At 37.8% G+C, this 19,998-nt stretch overlaps 1 pseudogene across 1 annotated transcript in view; it reads right to left on the reverse strand.

Moving 5' to 3' along the window:
- Nucleotides 1-18,373, reverse strand: part of LOC145967378 (uncharacterized) — a 102,654-nt pseudogene extending 84,281 nt beyond the window's left edge. Inside the window, exon 1 of the transcript XR_014437384.1 lies at nucleotides 18,316-18,373. The product of XR_014437384.1 is annotated as an uncharacterized LOC145967378 (transcript). The remainder of the gene's footprint in view (nucleotides 1-18,315) is intronic.
- Between the last annotated feature and the right edge of the window lie 1,625 nt (nucleotides 18,374-19,998).

Raw genomic sequence — 19,998 nt, forward strand, 5'->3', positions numbered from 1 at the left:
GGGGTGAAATAAATCACGAGGAGGAAGTACTCTACAACGTATGAGGCCTTCGACCAAGTCGAAATTATAATTCGGCGACCTTCCGACTAACGTGCTGTATTCATCGCCGACGTAAATTTCCGGATGGCCGATCGGAAAAGCGCCCGTCTTCAATACAAACGGATATAAAGAGCATACGTCGACGTAGCGTATTTTCTCCGTATCCGTGACTTCGTATTAAGTTGCGATATTTCCCGTACGCCCACCGAAAAACGCGTCGCGAGGATCGAGCGGCGGTGTTTCTACCATCGGATGGTTCGCGAGAAAATCATACATTACGCGATTGTCGCGCATTTCGTCGAAGGCGCACTCCCACTTTTCCGACACTATGTATCCCCGCTGATGAAGTCGCCATGAAACTGCGAGAGTTCGTTCATATCGCGAATTTAATGTATCTCCGCGATCCTCCCCCGACGAAAGCGCTTTATCGCGATTTACAGGGAAACAAGATGGACATCCGTGCCAAAAGCAACCGTGAAATTGCAATACGTGACGCTGCGTTCTTCCCGCAACAGACGTTTCGAAGTAATCGTCGACGAGCGTACCCTCGATCGTGCGATATTCCCGCCCACGCCCCGCATGGTTTATACGACGTTCGAGTTCGCGCTCCATCCATATCAGCCATTGTAAGGCTTTACGCGAATGATTGCTCGCGCATCTGTATCCCGCCGTAGGAATGATGCCTATCGTATCGGCTTGCAAAAAGTTTTTCCGGAAAATCGTCATGCAAGTCGAAGCAATAGTTGTACATTCTTCGAACGGACATACATCTCCGCGATCTAGGAAAATTTTTCTAAACGCTACGCACGCTCGTCGAAGAATATCAACATCGTTACGGCAATAACACACTATCTCGCGTTGGAAATCGAACATGGTATTTTTTTTCCCTCATTTCGGTATGCCATGTGAAAAAGCGTTCGCGCTCTCGCAATTTCATGCTATCCGGAGAATAATATCGTGCATCAGGTAACGGTCCGACGTACGTTTGATTTTCGATAGTATTAAATAAATGCGGAAAAATGCCTTTATCCTCAGTGTCCTTTAGCCCGAAAGCCTTAGGTAATTCGGATAAGCGCATCGGCATATAATTAACGCTATCGATGAATTTTGTTTGTCCCACGGTTAAAAGAATAATTTTGGTGCCGTTTAAAATTACTTTCGGTTCAATATCTCTGCAATTTTTCAAGATATATTTCAAAATAAATTGCACGTCGAACGCTTTTGTATTATGCGCTATACAAATTATGTGTTTAAAATATTTTACCGGACGCGTAACAAAATCTACAAACTGTTTAACCGGATCATGTTGAAATACGAACTCTCGCACTCCGCACCAACGACACCACACGGACATGTTATTTTCCCCCGCGCATGCTTCGCAAATCTGTTGCGCGATGCATAGTGTCGGAATATGTTTTTTATATTTCTCGTTCCTTCGACCGTCTCGTCCTGTCACGTTTCGAAATCGTAAAATACGAATGCCACACGTCCCTTTCCGCGTTCATATGCACGTTCGTTTTTTTCCGCGTTATTACATATGTTCCGTGCTTCTTCTTTTTTCGTGCTAGATATATCTACATCATCCGGTACCATCGTTGACGAAGATGGCCCGGCAGAAGAAATATCGCCACGTTGACGAAGAGGTTGCATATAACACATGATTGCGCGGTTGTTGTGAACGGCATAATTTACAGTAAAAAACGCCGCATTCGTGTTTTAAATTCGATTTAACGATACGACCGCAACTATCGCAAAATCGCACGATGCTACAAACATTAGCACGTGTTCTACCGTCGTACGATTTCTCGCTACGATGACGCTCGAAACACCCTGCACCGTAAAATAACCGATTTCACGCGTCGCATTTTATTTCGGCGTAAGTGGAATCGCACGGCGGTACGGATAAACATCGCGGGCATTTATTTAAACACCGGTGACTATTAGGCAGCCTATCATTTCGAAAGCCTACATTACACGCTACACAATAATCGCGAGTACCAGCGGCAGCTTTTAAATTTAAAATAGGATTATAAAATGATGCGAATCCTCGTAATACAAGATATTTAATCGCCGCGAGGACTCGCGTCCGGGAGAAGCGAGTATTTCGGTCCCGTCATACAACGGTTTTTCGCAGCGACCGAAAGTATTAAAATTATACACAACAATCGCGATATTGTCGGCGGCGAAATAACGTTGGAAACGTTCGATTTCGCGAATCCCACATCCCTCTTCCGGTATTACGACACTGGCATTTCTCGTTAATTGCAATGCACATTCGCGTTGTAACAAAGAATGCGGATATCTTATCGCGTTCCATTTCTCATGCAGCTCACCTGTACGGATATTACCGCGTTCGCTATAAGTTTGAGCTATTACGAGGGCGCGAGGGAAGCACAGGTTATCAGAATTATTAATTTCGACTATCGAATGTTTCGCGACATCCCCGCGTGTTAACGCGACGCGACCGCGACCTGAAGATATCGAGACATTATAAACCCGTATATTAAATTGGTCAGCGATATCGAGACCACCGGCGCTCTGAGCTAACGAACTCACGAGTCTCCAAATATCCTCATAACTCAAATCACGCGCCGGACGAAAAGATATACCCGCAGGACCATGCGATAAATTCGGCGAATCAAACGATAATCCTACGTAATCGCCCGGTTCGCATGAATTTAACGCATACGCGTGAATTTCGCGAAACGCGTTTTCTAACGAGTGATATATATCGACGCCTTCAGTCAACGGTCGTGAAACTCGCTTCTCTACCGATTACCCGGAATCTTCTAAATTGTCGCGCATTTTCCGATATTAAATTTACAAAATTGAAATTATTATTTCCGACCTGTTGCTGAAGTTGTTGCTGCTGCTGTTGTTGTTGTTGATGTTGTTGTTGCTGCTGCTCCTCCTCCTCCTCCGCGTCCTCTTCACCCTCCTCAGTCTCGGATGAAATATTTTCCGAGCGGGGTAACTCAGCTACCCCCTCCGTTTCCTCCTCCTCCGCTTCTTCTTCCTCATTGCTGCGAGAGAGCGCTGAATTTTGTTCACCGTCAACACCACCTCCGTATTGCACTGTTAAAAATAAAAAACCGTATAAATTATAAAATACTATTTTTATTATTTTTATTATTTTAATATTTTTATACTCGAATGTAATTCGTACTATGAATGTTATAATACAACGAAATAACTCACCTTTTTAGCGATATTCGTTGTTTTTTATTCCGTTACTAATATTCTGGGGAATAGCTAATCCCCCAGCGACGAATTTCTAAAGAAAAATTAAGAATTTGTTGGATTAAATTCGAGCATAAAAATACCGAGAAATAAATTAATAAAGTTACCTTCTCTGGAGGGAGCGTATACATTTTCCTCTTCTTCTGCATCCCCCTCTTCTTCCTCTCTCTCTGTCTCTTCTTCTTCTTCTTCTACCACTATCCCTTCTTCCTCTTCCTGCACTTCTTCTTCTTTTTCCCCGCTCTCCTCTGGCTCTTCTTCATTAATCTCCACTCTCTCGCGCTCCTCCATCTCTCGCAGAAATTCTAATAATATTTTAAGATTTGAATATTTAATATTATAGAAACAAAATTTAAAAAGTTTTAAAAATACTTTTATATTCGGATTTTCGTTTTAGTATATATTTTACATCATCATCTTACCTGGCGAGAACATTTCGCTATCGGGGCTGCTGACTGCGTATGTGATGTCGGCAGCGTCATCGTCCATGTTTTCCTCGCCGTCGTCGTCGTCGTCATCGTCGTCAAGAACGACAACGGGAATCGCCGGATTTTCCTCGAGTAATCGCGGTCTTCCTGAAATGTAGAATATTTTTTATTAGTATTAATTATTATTTTTATTACTACCGAACAATCTATCTGAGAAAAATTAGCACACGTTTTCATTACGTGCAAACTTACGTGAAGGACCTGCCTCGGGTTCTTCCTCAGCGCGGCGTCTACGCGAAGGTCGCACCATCGCTGTTCTCGCGGGATTATTGTTTCCTGTGATTAATTAGTAATTAAATATTTAACTTTATAATCGCGATTTTTCGTATTTTTTTTCATCGAAAGTAAAAATAAATAAAATAAGTAAAATAATTACCCGTCGACTGGATCCTGCTGTAGTTTTGGAGTAGGTAGGTTACATGTCCACCTACATCTTCCTCTTCTTCATATTTCTCATCTTCTCTCAAGGCTCTTCGTGCACTAATTATTTCGCCGGCAAGATTTAGCAATTTCGCGTCGCCGCCGAAATGCCCCAATTTATATAAAATTGCAAGCATTGTATCGGAGCAGGCGAAACTCGAAAATACACTATAATTATGTGCACTCGTTTCCGTTAATTTGGAAATGTAGCTCGCGGAATTTATCTTTGGAGATAAATTCGCAGCCAACTTTATACATCTCGATATCAAAGTCTTATTACACGCCATTTTTTTTCCTCAAAGGAATAACACGCGAGCAAAAATCGTACAAGTTTCCTCGGGCGAAGAAAATCTCGAAAATGCTTATATTCGGTTAAAGGTTGTCCATTTTATATATTTTGCTCCCCACTCGAAAAAGAAAAACCAAACAAACCTTTATCGCCGCTCGGAGAAGTTCGAAAAAAATGTAGAAGTTTGAAATTTCTTGTAGTCATACCGTATTGTAATTATATTTTTCATCGTAGCGCGAATAATCTATTTTTGATTTCTTATTTTGTTTTTCGAAAAAGCAACTGACGCCAAGCATTTTTCTAATTACCTTAATTAAGTATTAGTATACGCATATGATTTCTTAAAAACTAAGCGTAATAAAAAAATTTGTAATTATTTCATTTGTCAAAGATTTTTATTTTGCGTTGACCATAGCTATTACACGAGTAGAATAAATTTTTAAAATTATTTGTTTCTTTATAAGAAAAAATACTCGTTTAATGCTAATAATAATAATAATAATAATACACGTGTTGCTGCGTGTTCGCAGTAAAGGACAGAAGGAGATATTGGGAGATATATTGAAAACGTAGTAAAAAGAAGTACTCTGTGAATTTTTTTAAGAAAAACGATATTTATTATTACATTTTATCGATGCACATTTATTTATTGGTTTTCATAAAATTTTCGTTTCTGTAAAATCGTACGAGAAATTTCATTAAATTTAAGCGAAAGTATCTCTACAAATACAATGCTGAAATATACATCTAAAAATGTTAAATTATTAATTTGAGTTCGGATACTTTGTTCGATTTCTTCATAATTTCCTTTAATTGTGAGTTTTATAATTTCACAATCTATGTACGATGAGGGAAGTTTTAATTCTATTTCGTTTATTATATAGTTAGCACATGTATTGACAGTATCAACGATATTGATTAATTGCGATAAATGTGTATCTACGCATTTTATAATATTTTCCAAGCCGAGGAAAGTAACTTTCTGCATCACGATAGCGGTGTTATAAGTTTTTCGTTTCTTCAACGGAGGTTGTTCTTCCTTCTCGCCATTAGTCGCAGAATATTCGGTGGTCCTTGTATGCAACTAGAATAGCCCTCGCGCCATAAGTGCTGGTAAAGTTGATGGTGATATTGTTAATAATAATCGGATTTAATCCCCCCGTTCTTTTTTGATCCTCGTTCAAATACTGCCTCATATGATCCATGCAGGCTTGAAATTGCTGCCACGTGTCGGAGTCGAGACAAATCCCATCGGCATTATTGCTCGTTAATTTAACAATTGGAACGAAGCAGTCTTTCTTCATCGATTGCAATCCCACTTGTATCTTCTTAGTGAAGGATGAATTAAATCCATATGTTGTTGATAGCAACAAATGTCGGTTTCTTCCACCGTTGCCAATTTTATTGTCTCCATTTCCCAGCTTCTTAATATCGCAAACGTGCGCGGATTTCACAAAACTGGCTATTTCCGTCGTTCCAGCCATTACTATTAACTTTCGAGTGTACTATGTAAAAAGTAGTCACAACAACGATAGCGTATTTACGTAGAATTTTTCTTCTTCGCTCGAGGCTTAACTTCTGTTAACGATGGAATTCGAATGAATATGCGGTTTGTCCTCGCGCTTATATTACTGCTTCTCCCCCTTAAAAAAAATCTAAAAAAAGAGTGGGGGGAAAATAATATGCGCAGAAGTGGGCATAAATGCGTGTTCAAACAAAATATTTTACAATAATCAAAGAAAAAATACCGAGAAACTTCTATAAACGTTTCTACAAACTTCTAAAAATTTTCTCTAAGCTATATCTCGGTGATTCACCACGGGAAAATATTTAACGATGTTTTATTAGGGAAGATTTTTTCATCATGAAAATATTTTTCTTAACCTTCTAAAATAATTAGAAAGAGACTTGTAAATCTAAATGATAGATATTACGTGCGGGGGTATATCCGAATGTTTAATTTAAAAAATGTGAAATCTTATCAGATTTCTTAGTCGATACGGTATATATGCTGTTTCGGCATGAGAAAAAAATAGGTGGATTTAGGATGAGGGTCTCGCTAGAGTGGATTGAAGGTGAGAATATTTTCCATATCTTCCTAAATTATTTAGAAAGAGAATTGTTTTCTTAATCGCTATTGCAAATATAGCGGGTCTATTTTAAAATGAAAACCATTGACGGTTATCTTAAGATGAGATTATTTTATTGGATGTCTCTAGTTTTTTTAACGTGTGTTTAGGCTCTTAAGAATCTCTAGATATTATTATTATATCACGGGGGATAGTGCTTGTCTGAGTCAGCTATCGGTTGATTCATAAAATACGAGTATGTACAGGTATTTTGTAATTTAGACGATACATCGATTTAAAATATATTTTCCGGAATTTAAGCATTTTATTTTTATACTATAAGCGTATATGGAGAATCAATTATGAGCTCATTAGCGTTGGTGCTCGCGAAAGTCGCTGATGCGAGCCTACCCTCGCGCGAATACGCTTACTCGCGGTCGCGCACCGTGTATGGCTAATCGGCGGTGCTTTCCCCTCGCACGCGTAACAGAGAACGCTAGCGCGAGCACGCGGCCGGCGCGGATGCCCCCCCCCCCCGTGAATAAGCTTATTTTCTTCTTACATTCCTGCAAATAATTCGAGGAGCATGCGCCTTTTTTACTTAGGTTATTGTTGTTAAATATTATCGTTTACTTTTTTATTTATGAGATTGTTCCTAAACATGAAATTGATTATTTTGTGTAATGGACGTGCGCTGGAAACATCCTTGGACGTCGATCGTCTGCGGTCCTACGGGATGCGGGAAAACAATTTTCGTGAAAACATTTCTTCGACATTTATTTCGCATGTCCGATGCCCGATTCGAGAGAATTTTATTTTATTACACCGAGTGGCAAGATGCGTATCAGTTCTTACATTGCGACACGGGTGAGAGAGAAGAAGAGAAAAGTGAGAGCAAATATAGTGACAATGCTTTAGTAAAAACGAGGAAAAATATAATCGAATTTCACGAAGGGTTACCGCGCCCGGAAGATTATTCTAACGATCCGCTTTCTCCGAAATTGGTGATAATCGACGATCTTATGATGGAATCATCTTCGTGCGACGCTATCGTGGATCTATTTACCAAAGGAAGTCATCATAAGAATCTCAGCGTTATACTCATTTCGCAAAATCTTTTCCATCAGGGGCGTGGGCAGTGCGACATATCTCTCAACGCGAATTATATAGTAGTTTTCAAAAATCCGCGCGATCGCGCGCAAATTCGTCATTTAGCACGTCAGGTATATCCCGACGATCCAAAATTTATGGAAGAAGCGTACTACGACGCTACCTCGAAGCCGCATGGATATTTATTGCTCGATTTGAAACAATCGACTCCAGACGAATACCGATTTTGCACGTGTATCTTTCCGGACGATACTCTACATTACGTCTACATACCACGTAAATCAGTCATTAGAGGCGGAAGCGTATAAAAGAACGGTATTCGCACCCGCGAGTTGTAGTTGTACGACGGTTGTAGTTGTATTACGGCGCAATGGTAAAAAAAGCAGATCCTAACAAAACATCATCGACGGCGACAGCGAGGAATTTACAGAATAGCGCAATAAAGACTGCAAAACGCTGCATCGGAGAGAGGAACCTGTGTCTCTTAAAAACTCTATGCTATTTGAAAAAAAATCAAAGAGCGGCGTTCTTACGTGATGCCGACAATAAATTTGTAAAGTGTATTCAGGAGTGTATTTTCAATACGCTCGAAGGTAACGTACCGCTCGAATCTAGCGAAAAAAAGCGCTTGTCCAAGCATAAAACGACTTTACGGCGCATCGCGGCAAAGCGGGGTAATTTGAAGACTGAAAGAAAACTATTGGTACAACGCGGAGGATTTTTACCCTATATTATCGGTCCTATACTCGGTGCTTTATTATCACGGGTTATCGGCGAGTGAAAAAATACAATTCTTTATATCCTTTGTGAGGAAAAAATAATAATATTTGGAAAAGTATTAAAAATGGAAAAGGCTAAAAAAGGTTTTAATTTCTACGGAAAATCTCGAAAAAATGCAACGAATGCAGCAGCAACAAAATCAACAGTCGGAAAATGTTAATAATACGGAAAATGATAATAATAAATCTGTACGGACACCGGGAACCCCTTTATCGCGACTCGATGCGGAGATGTGTCGTATTCTCAATCTCTCGACTCCCACCGACGAGGGTAAAAGATGGAAAATGTATAAAGAAGTACTTCAACGTTATCTTTACTTTGTTCGGGATGCAAAAAAGCGTTTCCGCAAAGATTCGCGTGGGGCTTCAAACGACGACGCCGATGATAAAACTGAGCAGGACGAGGACATGTATTTGGAAGATGACGATACTGCTGAATTACGCATACTTTAATTAGTAGCGTTGAAGATGGAGGTGACGCTAATAGTTTCGGGAAAAAACGCGATCAATCGGCGGAAATGATTAAAAATATAATCGAAAGTGTGCCGAAAACTTATCGCTACAAAGCTCACATGCTATTGAAATATTTATTCGATGCCCCGTCGTCAAAGATCGGTTAGGATAGACAAGGACTCGTAACTATAAACGGTGCGATTGTAACGGGTTCGAATATTAGCGACCTCATAAATGACGCGATACGCGAGAGAAAACAGTAAAAGCAATCGGAAGAGTTCAGTTTGCGCGATTACTGCACGACATAAACACACCTTCCAGTCTCATAGGAAATCGTAGTTTTTTACACGCAAAATTTACGGGCAAAATAGCTCGTCGTATTAAAAGCAGCGAATTAGCACCTGTTACTTTCACTCCAAAAACTCGTCGTTCACGCAGCAGGTTAAACGAGACGGTTGTATCCGAAGAAGATACGGTATTTATATCTGCCGATGAGGATGAGGCCAATAAAACATTAGCAAGTAAGGACGAGAATTCCCCGACAAAGAAAGCAAGAGGTTTATTCGGTTGGAGCAAATTCTGATAAGATGGAACTCGAAAAATTATATTACGATCCTTCGCACTACGCGGGTTATTCAGCGACGGTAAATTTATCACGAGCGGCTAAGCCGAATTTCTCGCGTAACGAGGTTGTCGATTGGCTTAAATCGCAAGACGCGTACACGCTGCATCGTCCAGTACATCAAAAATTACATTATAATGTGACAAATATCGATGATTTATGGGAGGCGGATTTAATCGATTTTCGTAATCTTAAGAGTTATAATGACAGATATTCCTATCTACTGGTTATCGATGTACTTAGCAAATTTGCCTTTACGCGATAAAATTTCGGCGTGCGTGATAAAGACCTTTCAGAACATATTCTCGAGAAACAAAAAACGTTTACCTGTATACCTACAAACCGACAAAGGTAAAGAATTTATCGCGAGTGCTGTACAAAAATTCTTAAAAGAAAAAAACATCTGTTTTCGTGTAGCTCGTAATCCTGATATTAAAGCAGCTATAGTCGAGCGTTTCAATAGAACACTTAAGGAGAGGATGTGGCGTTATTTTACGCATGAAAATACTCGTCGTTATATCGATATTTTGCAGGATATTGTTCGCGTTTACAATCATACTCGTCATTCTAGTATTAAAATGCAACCCGCGGCCGTTACGTTGGAAAATGCGCGTATCGTGCGAGAAAATATGACTCGACGTTGGAATATCAATGATGATGATGATGCTGAAGGGAGAAAAAATCGCGGATGCAAACAAAAGTGTAAATACAAAGCGGGCGAACTCGTACGCATCAGTAGAGCAAAAGCAGCGTTTGAGAAAGGATACGAGGCAGGTTCGAGCGAAGAAATATTTCGAATTCATCGCGTTCTCGAATGGAGAAGACCTCCTGTATACGAACTAAGTGATTTAAAGGGCGAGGTTATAGACGGGATTTTTTACGAGCAAGAATTAACACATGTTATTAAAGACTTGCGAGAGGGAGAATTTATCGTAGACCGTGTGATAAAAACCAAGGGACGAGGTAACAATGAACAATTACTAGTTAGTTGGCGGGGATATCCTTCTAAATTCGATTCTTGGATACCAGCCTCGAATTTAATATTAAAATGAGAGGGGAAGAATTTTACATAATCCTCCCGAGCAATAGTAGCATGCGATACTTTCCGGAAAATGAAACAACGTGTTTCATCACCGAATTACCTCAACGTATAAATTTAAGCGATCGTTGGGAAGTAGCGCTCACGGAAATCCAGTTTCCGTGTAGCTTTTTACATATACGCCCTGAAGAAGGGCGTACATTACAATTCCTCAATGTTAGAAGGAAGAACGAAGAGATAATTCCTGTAGACGATGCCGAAGTACCGCCAGGCGTTTATTCAAGTATACGCGATATTATAGAAACGATGAATTACGCGTCCAAATTGGTAAACTCGCATATCGTTTGGGAATTAAAAGTTGGAGGTAGAGTTGTTATGAAACTTTCTTGTGTAGAAGAGAAATGCGACATGGTCCATTACGTATATTTTTCCGACAAACTTTGTCGAATACTCGGTTTTGATATAGATGGTAAAAAACGTTCACACTTACTTTTCCCGTCATTTCTTTTTGCACTCGAGGATGATATCGAATATATAATAGCCGACAAACCAACTAGTTGATGCGAGGCATTCCCGACAAACTTTTCGTCTACTGTGACATTTGCGAGCCTTATATCACGGGTGATGTACAATCGCCTCTTCTTCGAATAGTCGCGCTCGACGCTCGAAATGATTATTCGTTTTCATCTAGCCAGATAAGCCATTTTTCGCCCGCACAATACATCGCTTTGCGTCAAACATGTTTCCGAACAATCGAAATAGATATAAGAGATCAACAAGGGGAAGGTATACCATTCGAATTCGGAACGTTGACTGTGACTTTGCACTTTAGACGTATCGATTAGATATTATAAAATACACGGAATCTGCGAAAGAGAAAAAAGCGCATTTGACCGTTCATTATTATTATTATTAATGGACTATTACTCGGTATATCGCGACGAATTACAGAACGGAGGCGGTCGCGGCGGCGGAATTCCGCGAGTTTTCGTCGGATCGCCCTATCAACGCGGTCACGGAATCGGTAGTTTTCTCGGGGGATTATTCAGACGCGTACTACCATATTTAGGTAAAGCCGTACGAGCTGTGGGGAAAGAAGCTTTACGAGCCGGTGTTAATGTAATCGAAGACGTCGAAAACAATACACCATTTAAGATAGCGGTCAAACACCGTTTTGGAGAATCGCGAGACAAACTCAAGAGAAAAGCCAAAGAAAAAATAAGTAGTTTAATGAAGGGCTCGGGATATAAGTCTGATGCGAAAATGCATATAGCTCAGTTCCTTTTTGTCGGGCTTGATAATCACATCGCACGATCCGCAATAACATCGGCTCGTAAGCGACGAGGGACGAGTAAGAAAATCAAAGCGGCTGGGAAAAAAAGAACGAGTACAAAAGCACAGAGAAATAAAAAGAAGAAAAAAAGTCATACGGTTGTGAAAAAAAGACTTAAGACGTCTGCGAAAACGACGTAAAATCGGTAAAAAACGTACCGTATCCGATATATTTTCTTAAGCGGTTATATTCGAAGCATTCTAATTTAACGACGCTGGTGACCGACGGACGACAGCGAGCAATTTGCGATAAAGAAATATGTCTTTTCTTCACACGCATTCGAGCGAGTGTTTAAAGAGCGAACTCGATCTCTTCTCTCTACCACCTACGCAAACTAGCATCGAAAGTTCGTAATGGATTCATTACAAACCCGTGACCTCTCTCTCGGACGACTCGCCGATAGAATTCGTCATCCCCGGACACGGAGAAGAATATTTAGATCTCACGCACACCATGCTAAGTCTTCGTCTACGTGTAGAAACAAATGCCGATTCCGCGAGACAGACTTCAGGAACAAGCGCCGAAAGAATATCCGTAGACCCCGTAAATCATTTGCTTCGTTCTATCTTCAATCAAATCGACGTGTATTTCAATCAAAAGCTCGTGTCGCCTCTAAACAACGCTTACGCGTACCGAGCGTACATAGAGGCGTTGTTAAATTATTCTTCACCCGCAAAAACTTCCCATCTAACTTTCTGTCTATGGGACATGGATGCACCTGGACACATGGACGATCAAATCCCGGCAATCCCGCTCTCGCGAGACGCGCTCGTTACATTTCCGGAAGGAAGGCGTTAGATTTCGTAGGACATCTCCATTGCGACGTTTTCAATCAAGACAAATTTTTAATTAACGGTGTAGAAGTACGGTTGAGATTCGTTCGTTCAAAAGATTCGTTCTGTCTCATGGAAAGTAGCGGAACATCGAAAATTCATATTCTCGATGCTACCTTGCTCGTTAGAAGGGCGAAAATAAGCTCAGGTTTGTTACTCGCGCATGCTAGAATGATGAGTAAAGTTACAGCCAAGTAACTCCGCTAACGAGAGTCGAGGTTAAAACATTCACGATTCATAGCGGTGTTATGGGTGAATCGTTAGATAATGTAATACTCGGTCAATTACCGAAGCGAGTAATAATCGGTTTCGTTAGTAATAAAGCGTTTAACGGTAACAGAAAATTAAATCCGTTTAATTTCAAAAACTACGGAATAAATTTCTTTTCGCTGTACGTCGATGGCACGCAAATTCCCAGTAGACCTTTGCAACCAGCTTTCTCCGTGGAGGGACCGCTTTACATCGAAGCTTATCAAACGCTTTTCTCGGGAACAGGTATTCATTTTTTGAACGAAGGAAATTCTATAAGCAGAGACGATTATTTCAAAGGATATACTTTATTCGCTTTTGATCTTACTCCCGATCTATCCGCTAATTGCGCTGGACATTGGAATCTCGTCAAACATGGTAGTTAGATTAGAAGTGCGATTCGTAAAGGCACTTTCTGAGACGGTTAATTGTATTATTTATGCCGAATTCGATAATGTCATAGAAATCGACTCGTCTCGTCAGGTCATCGTCGATTTTTCGGGGTATGATTTTTATAAACGCTTAAAATTGTTCCCCCTCTACTTCGCTCAAAGCATCGACATCATTGCGCAACGTTTCGAAAAATATTCAGTTTCGTTTGAGACACGCTCGGCGTCGTCGTTTCGTATAGAGCCTCGCGTCGAATCACATAAGTTTTTCGTAAGATGGATACAGTCGTCGATATTCAGGGTTTCCGCGATGCGAAGAAAAAGTTTATCCCTATGGAGGTTGCTGTTGTAGCAATTGATGCTCCAATCGTCAATCATTGGATTATGATACCGCCGCATTCGTTTGCCGAATTATCCGAAAAAATAAGGCAAGAAAACAACTGGCTCACGCGAAATCATCACGGCATTGAATGGTTCGATGGCGAAACTAATCCGAAATATTTTACATCGCAACTGCGGCAAATTACAAGATGCGTGCGTCACATTTATGTTAGAGGAAACGAAAAAGCGAGTTATTTGCAGAATCTACTTTCTAGAAATATATATAATTTGGAAGGCATCTCACCAGCATTCAAAAATCTGACGGTAGAAGAAGAGTGCGGACATCACGGATTTCGAAAATTCGGAATCTTTCATTGCGCATTACGCAACGCTTACAAATTAAAAAGCTGGATAGTTGCGCAAAATAATTTCAACAGCGACGGAGACAGCATTACTCAAACGACTTGCAGTTCTCCCGAAATTTTGATAGTAAGCGACGACGACGACGACGATGAAAATGAAAATATTAAAGCACAATCAAATAATAAAATAGAGAAGAAAAATCTGCAAAAAATCGAACGTACGGCTATTAACCGCTCCACGCAAACAGATATTGAAAATCCGTTAGCTGTACAAGCCGAAAACAAGTCCCCAAAAGAAATTATTCAAATAATACCGCTTGTTCGCTCGTCTTCGCTGCAAACAAATGGACTCTTGCGAAATTCTGCAAGCATTGCGTCAGCTAGATGTCAAACATGTGGGAGTCTATCCTGCCGACAGATTGCCGATGGTGTGGACGAGGTCGACGGCCATCGTCGCTAATACGGACAATCATAATCGCCCTGGAGAACACTGGATCGCTTTCTTCCTCGACGAACACGGTACAGGGACATACTTCGATAGCTACGGAATACCGCCCTTGTTTTTCCTACGTCTCCGACGAAATTCTAACATTTATCGATGGAATACCGAACAACTACAAGGACTTTTCTCTCAAACCTGCGGACACTACAGTTGTGTATTTTTATATTATATGTGCAACGATGGATTTCTTAGTCTTTTTTCCGAAAATTGAGAATATAACGATCATTTAATCGTAGAATTACGGCCGAGTGGTGGGGATTTGTTTTGACGCACCATAATGGCCCATATCTACTGACATGCAATTGTTTTGCCTTATCGCGGCGAGCTCACAAGCTTCTGGCGTTCTTGAGTGATCACATCGACTGTGTCTCACAGAACGAATTCCCATTGTGCTTTTGTTTGCGATTTTCAATATCTTACGATTTTTCATCGTTGTTATTGCAATAATTATTGTATGTTGTATTAATAGTGTGACGTGTGTGTGTCTGTATGTGTGTGTGTGTAGTGATCCGATTTTACGAATCTACAATTTTAACGAAATTGTAGTTTCGATAAAATCACGAGATTCGCGGAAATTGCGTGCTTTTTCGGCGTTTTTCGTTCGCGGTTGGCGGTTGGTTTTCGATTGTTGCAGGTACTTTTCGTAGATCAAAATGGATAAGAATAATGTGAAGAAAATCACAATATTCGACAGATATGCATACAAAAACTGTAATAATATCAAATCAGAGAACTGTAAATTGTTTCGTTTTCCACAGAAGACTGATGAAATATTTGACATTTGGATAAGAAATTGCGGTAAGTAAAAATACAAAATTCTTTTCTTCTTCTTCTTTTATGTTTATTGGCTTTTGCTGACCTCAAATTAAAGACCTCTTGCCGGCCATTGATCTTCAGTGAACAAAATTCTTGAAAATACCAAAAATATTTGATGATAACAAAAAAGCTGAATTTTGTGAAAAATGAAGAAACGACTGTCTTAAAAATTTCAAGTAATTTTCTTTAATGAAATTTAATTAAAATTTTTCAAAGTACACTATCAAGGAAAGATTGCGGTTGATTTTCATCAATTTTGATCTCCTTTCTTGTGGTGAATCTGTATTAAAATTAAGTTGATCTGTATTCGAGCTTTTCGTCCAATGCGCCTTGTAATATTTTTTTATACTTGAAATTTTCATGTTTGTTATAAGCCCTAAATAAAGACACATGTTTAATCAGTGCCGCTAGCGCAACGGAAAAGCACAAGAATAGTAATCCAGGGATCCTAGATTTAAAACTCGAGCTATCATAATTTTTTTTATTACTTTATTATTTTGTATGTCATATAATATGTATTATTTATTATGTAGAAATAAATATTCGGCATATATTTATTGTTAGATACGAATATATCTTCTAATATATTTAAAATGCATAAAATAATCGTAATATAAAGAAAATATTTTTACAGAAGAATATTTTTCATGTTTTTATAATTTGTATCAACCGGCGCAATGTAAAAAATAAAAAAAAACATTATGTCATTTCTTTATTTATTTTATTTTTTAATTATTTATTATATCTTTAAAAAGTAAAAATATTTTTAAAAATATTCCTCTATAAAAATACTTTATTTATATTACGTTCATTTTATGTATTTTAAATATATAAGGAGATATATATGCGTATCTAACAATACATATTTGCCGAGTATTTATTTCTATGTAATAAATAATACATATATTACATGTATAAAATAATTAAAAAATTTTTAAAATTAAAAAACAAAAAATTAACAGCCCAAGCTTGAAACCTAGGATCCCTGAATTACTATTTTTACTGACACTGATCGAACATGTGTCTTTCTTTAGGTATTATAACAAACAAAAATATTTCTAAATTTCAAGTATAAAAAAATATTACTTACAAGGGGCATTCGACGAAAAGTTCGAACACGAATCAACTTAAAACACGTGCTTACGTATGTGTATGTGCTGAAATCTCGTATCTATTAAATCATTAAATATTAAAAATATATTGTTTAAGTATAAACATGTCTTTTTATTTAAAAATAATCGTGGGAGTTTCAAATGTAAAATAAATTTTTTAAGTAAAAAATAATTATTCTTAAAACATGTAAAAAACATTGTTTCAATATTAAAATTAAAATTTTTTTAATAAATAAAAAGTTACATAACTATTTTAATGTTTTAAAAAATGCTTTCTAAACTTTTTAAAAACATTTTTACGAATTTGTTTGCTATTTGGTATTATTAAAATGCGTAATGTTTTTTTCAGTGTATAAATTTAACTGTAGATTTATATTTAAACAGATAATGAAAAGTTACTTAAGTGGTCCCCAGCATCAATATAAAAAGCAGGATTATGTGCAGACCACTTTAATAAAGAAGATTTTATAAGCTGTACGAAATTACATATTAGAAAAAACCCATACCATGGACCCCAAAGGATACTGAGATTCCACATTTTATCAAAGATAATGCTGAAAAAATTACAGAAGAAGGCAGAATTAATGAAAATATTATACAAGAAAATGTTAACCATTCGGATAATCAAGACTGCATTCCAATGGAAGTCGAATATATATTTTACGATTTCTTTCCGAATCGTTTGTGACTTGCCGCTTGCCGAGTATAAAAGCGCGAAAGGTGATACCTCGTGCTTGCCGTCGCACAGGTCCACGAGACGCTCATCGTTGGTGAGACAAAGTCAGAGCGATGGATTGTTAGTCTTTGTCAGACTAACTCATCTGTCTGCTTTATCTTGAGAACGTAGTTAGTAGTTACTGCATTGGCCACTACTACGGCATGGCGCTGAAATCAGTGAGAAATGGCGGTCCAGTCTTTATCCAGGCCTTTGGTTATTTGTCTATTAGGGCCGCTTCGACCAAACTCCGATTAACTCAATCGTTGATTAAAGGGTTGCCAACATGACAAAATAATTCAGTGTGACCAATTGTATTTCTAACAATATACAGAGAGAAGCCAATATAATTGTAGAAATACAGTATATCGTCAGAAATACAATTGGTCACACTGAATTATTTTGTTATGTTGGCAACACTTTAATCAACGATTGAGTTAATAGGAGTTTGGTCGAAGCGGCCCTTAATCTGTGTCTCAAACTTCACTCTGGTTTCACTAAGCCGCGCAGTGGCGCCCCGTAGATCCATTTTAGACCCGACGGAACTACATGGCCAGATCCACTTTTCGATGCCATGGTAAAACCATCGATTGGTGCGTGTCCGGACTAGATTCATAATTGTGGATCAAAAGTATGAGAACATATTATGGGTTTATTAATTGTTTTATTACATATTATTAACTGCGCGTAATCTCTTTTGTTTTAATACATATTATGAATTCGAATAATTGATCATACGAGAAAAAACTATTTCACACTAAAAATATTTATTTATCATAAAATTTTACGAGACATCTTTATACATATATGTGTGTCGTCACGCACATATAAAGACGTCTCGCAAAATTTTATGATAAACATTTTCAGTGCGTGAAATAATTTTTTTTCTCATATGATCAATTATTCGAATTCATAATATGTATTAAAACAAAAGAGATTATGCACAGCTAATAGAGTATGTAATATATATATGTATATATATATATATAGAGAGAGAGAGAGAGAGAGGATCGCAAATTCGTAATTTCTCATTTATATTAAAATTTATTTGATATACGTAAGCACCTTGCTATACAGCATTGGTGCTATCGACATTTTGTGCACATAGCACGGAATAGAACCAGAAATTGTGCACCTTATATGTTACCCTCTGAGAACATTCGTGCACCTTGGCTACGTAGTTTAGATGCACGTTTTTAAGGTCCACAGAGGGCGTATTGCTTTCAGGGATCACCTAAAAGACCGGAAATAAGTTAGCGCTGGAAGTGTATATTTTTTAATAAACTATAGCTCAAACGATTGCTCCTTAATTGCTCCGTCCGAATCTACAATTGCTCCCCTTCTAAAATTAATATTTTTTTTAATATTTGCAAAAAACGTAAAATTGACCATTTTTACTGAAAAACATATTTCTAATGGTTTTCGGCAATCATATCCGGTATAAAACGATTGCTCCCTAATTGCTCCCTATTGCTCCATCATTAGTTTAACGATTATTGCATTATTTTATCGAAAATTAATAAATAAATCATTTCACAAATGACGACGACGCCATCTGTCGGCCACTTATCGGAACTAAACGTTTAAATAGTTTTCGGCAATTATATCCAACATAAAACGATTGCTCCTTAAGGGGATCCTAAAGTGACTTTTTTACCGATATAACATTATATTTCTTTTGTACCGAAATCTCTTTATTAATTGCACAGAATAGTAAATGCTTCTCCACGATTAAAGTACACACAGAAACAAACCGGGAACCTCCCGATTTTATGTTAAAAAACAAAAAAAATTGAAAAATTACAATTTTTTTTATCGGCTTCTGTAACAATATTTGCTTTGTATGTACAAAATAAGATAGGTCCCCGCTAGATATTGCACGAAGGAATATAAATAAACTTTTAGAAATGAGTTTAGAAGCATAATGAAAAAGATTTCGGTTTAGATTTCATTTCTAAAAGTTTATTTATATTCCTTCGTGCAATATCTAGCGGGAACTTATCTTATTTTGTACATACAAACTGCAAAACTTTTATATTAAGCAAATATTGTTACGACTTTTTTACGATTTTTCAATTTTTTTTGGTTTTTAACATAAAATCGGGGGTTCCCGGTTTGTTTCTGTGTGTATTTTAATCGTGGAGAAGCATTTACTATTCTGTGCAATTAATAAAAAGATTTCGATACAAAAAGAAATATAATGTTATATCGGTAAAAGAGTCACTTTAGGATCCCCTTAATTGCTTTGCATTGCTCCATCGTTATAATTAATAATTATTGCATTTTTTTTCGAAAATTAACAAATTAATCATTTCACTAGTGACAACGTCGCCACCTATCGGCCACTTATCGGAACTAAATGTTTTAATAGTTTTCGGCAATTATATTAATAGCAAATAAAATATTAATAGCACAAATGGAGCGAATGAATATTTCGATAAAGAAATCGAGGAGCAATTATACTACCAAAAGGTCAATAGGAAAAGTTGACTATTTTCTTACAGATATAGTTTTAAACATTAAAGCTGATATATTATGTTTAAATGTTCGCGTCATTAGCCGTTCAGCCATGTATTCCGATAGGCGGCGACTTCGTCACTTGTGAAATGATTAATTTGTTAATTTTCGAATAAAGAATGCAATAATTATTAATTATAACGATGGAGCAATGCAAAGCAATTAAGGAGCAATCGTTTTATATTGGATATAATTGCCGAAAACTATTAAAACGTTTAGTTCCGATAAGTGGCCGATAAGTGGCGACGTTGTCACTAGTGAAATAATTAATTTGTTAATTTTCGAAAAAAAATGCAATAAT

The sequence above is a fragment of the Camponotus vicinus genome, unplaced genomic scaffold (genome assembly GCF_025532165.1).
Source record: "Camponotus vicinus isolate PSW18456_S1 unplaced genomic scaffold, iyCamVici1.0 SCAF_2, whole genome shotgun sequence".
NCBI classification, from domain to species: domain Eukaryota; kingdom Metazoa; phylum Arthropoda; class Insecta; order Hymenoptera; family Formicidae; genus Camponotus; species Camponotus vicinus.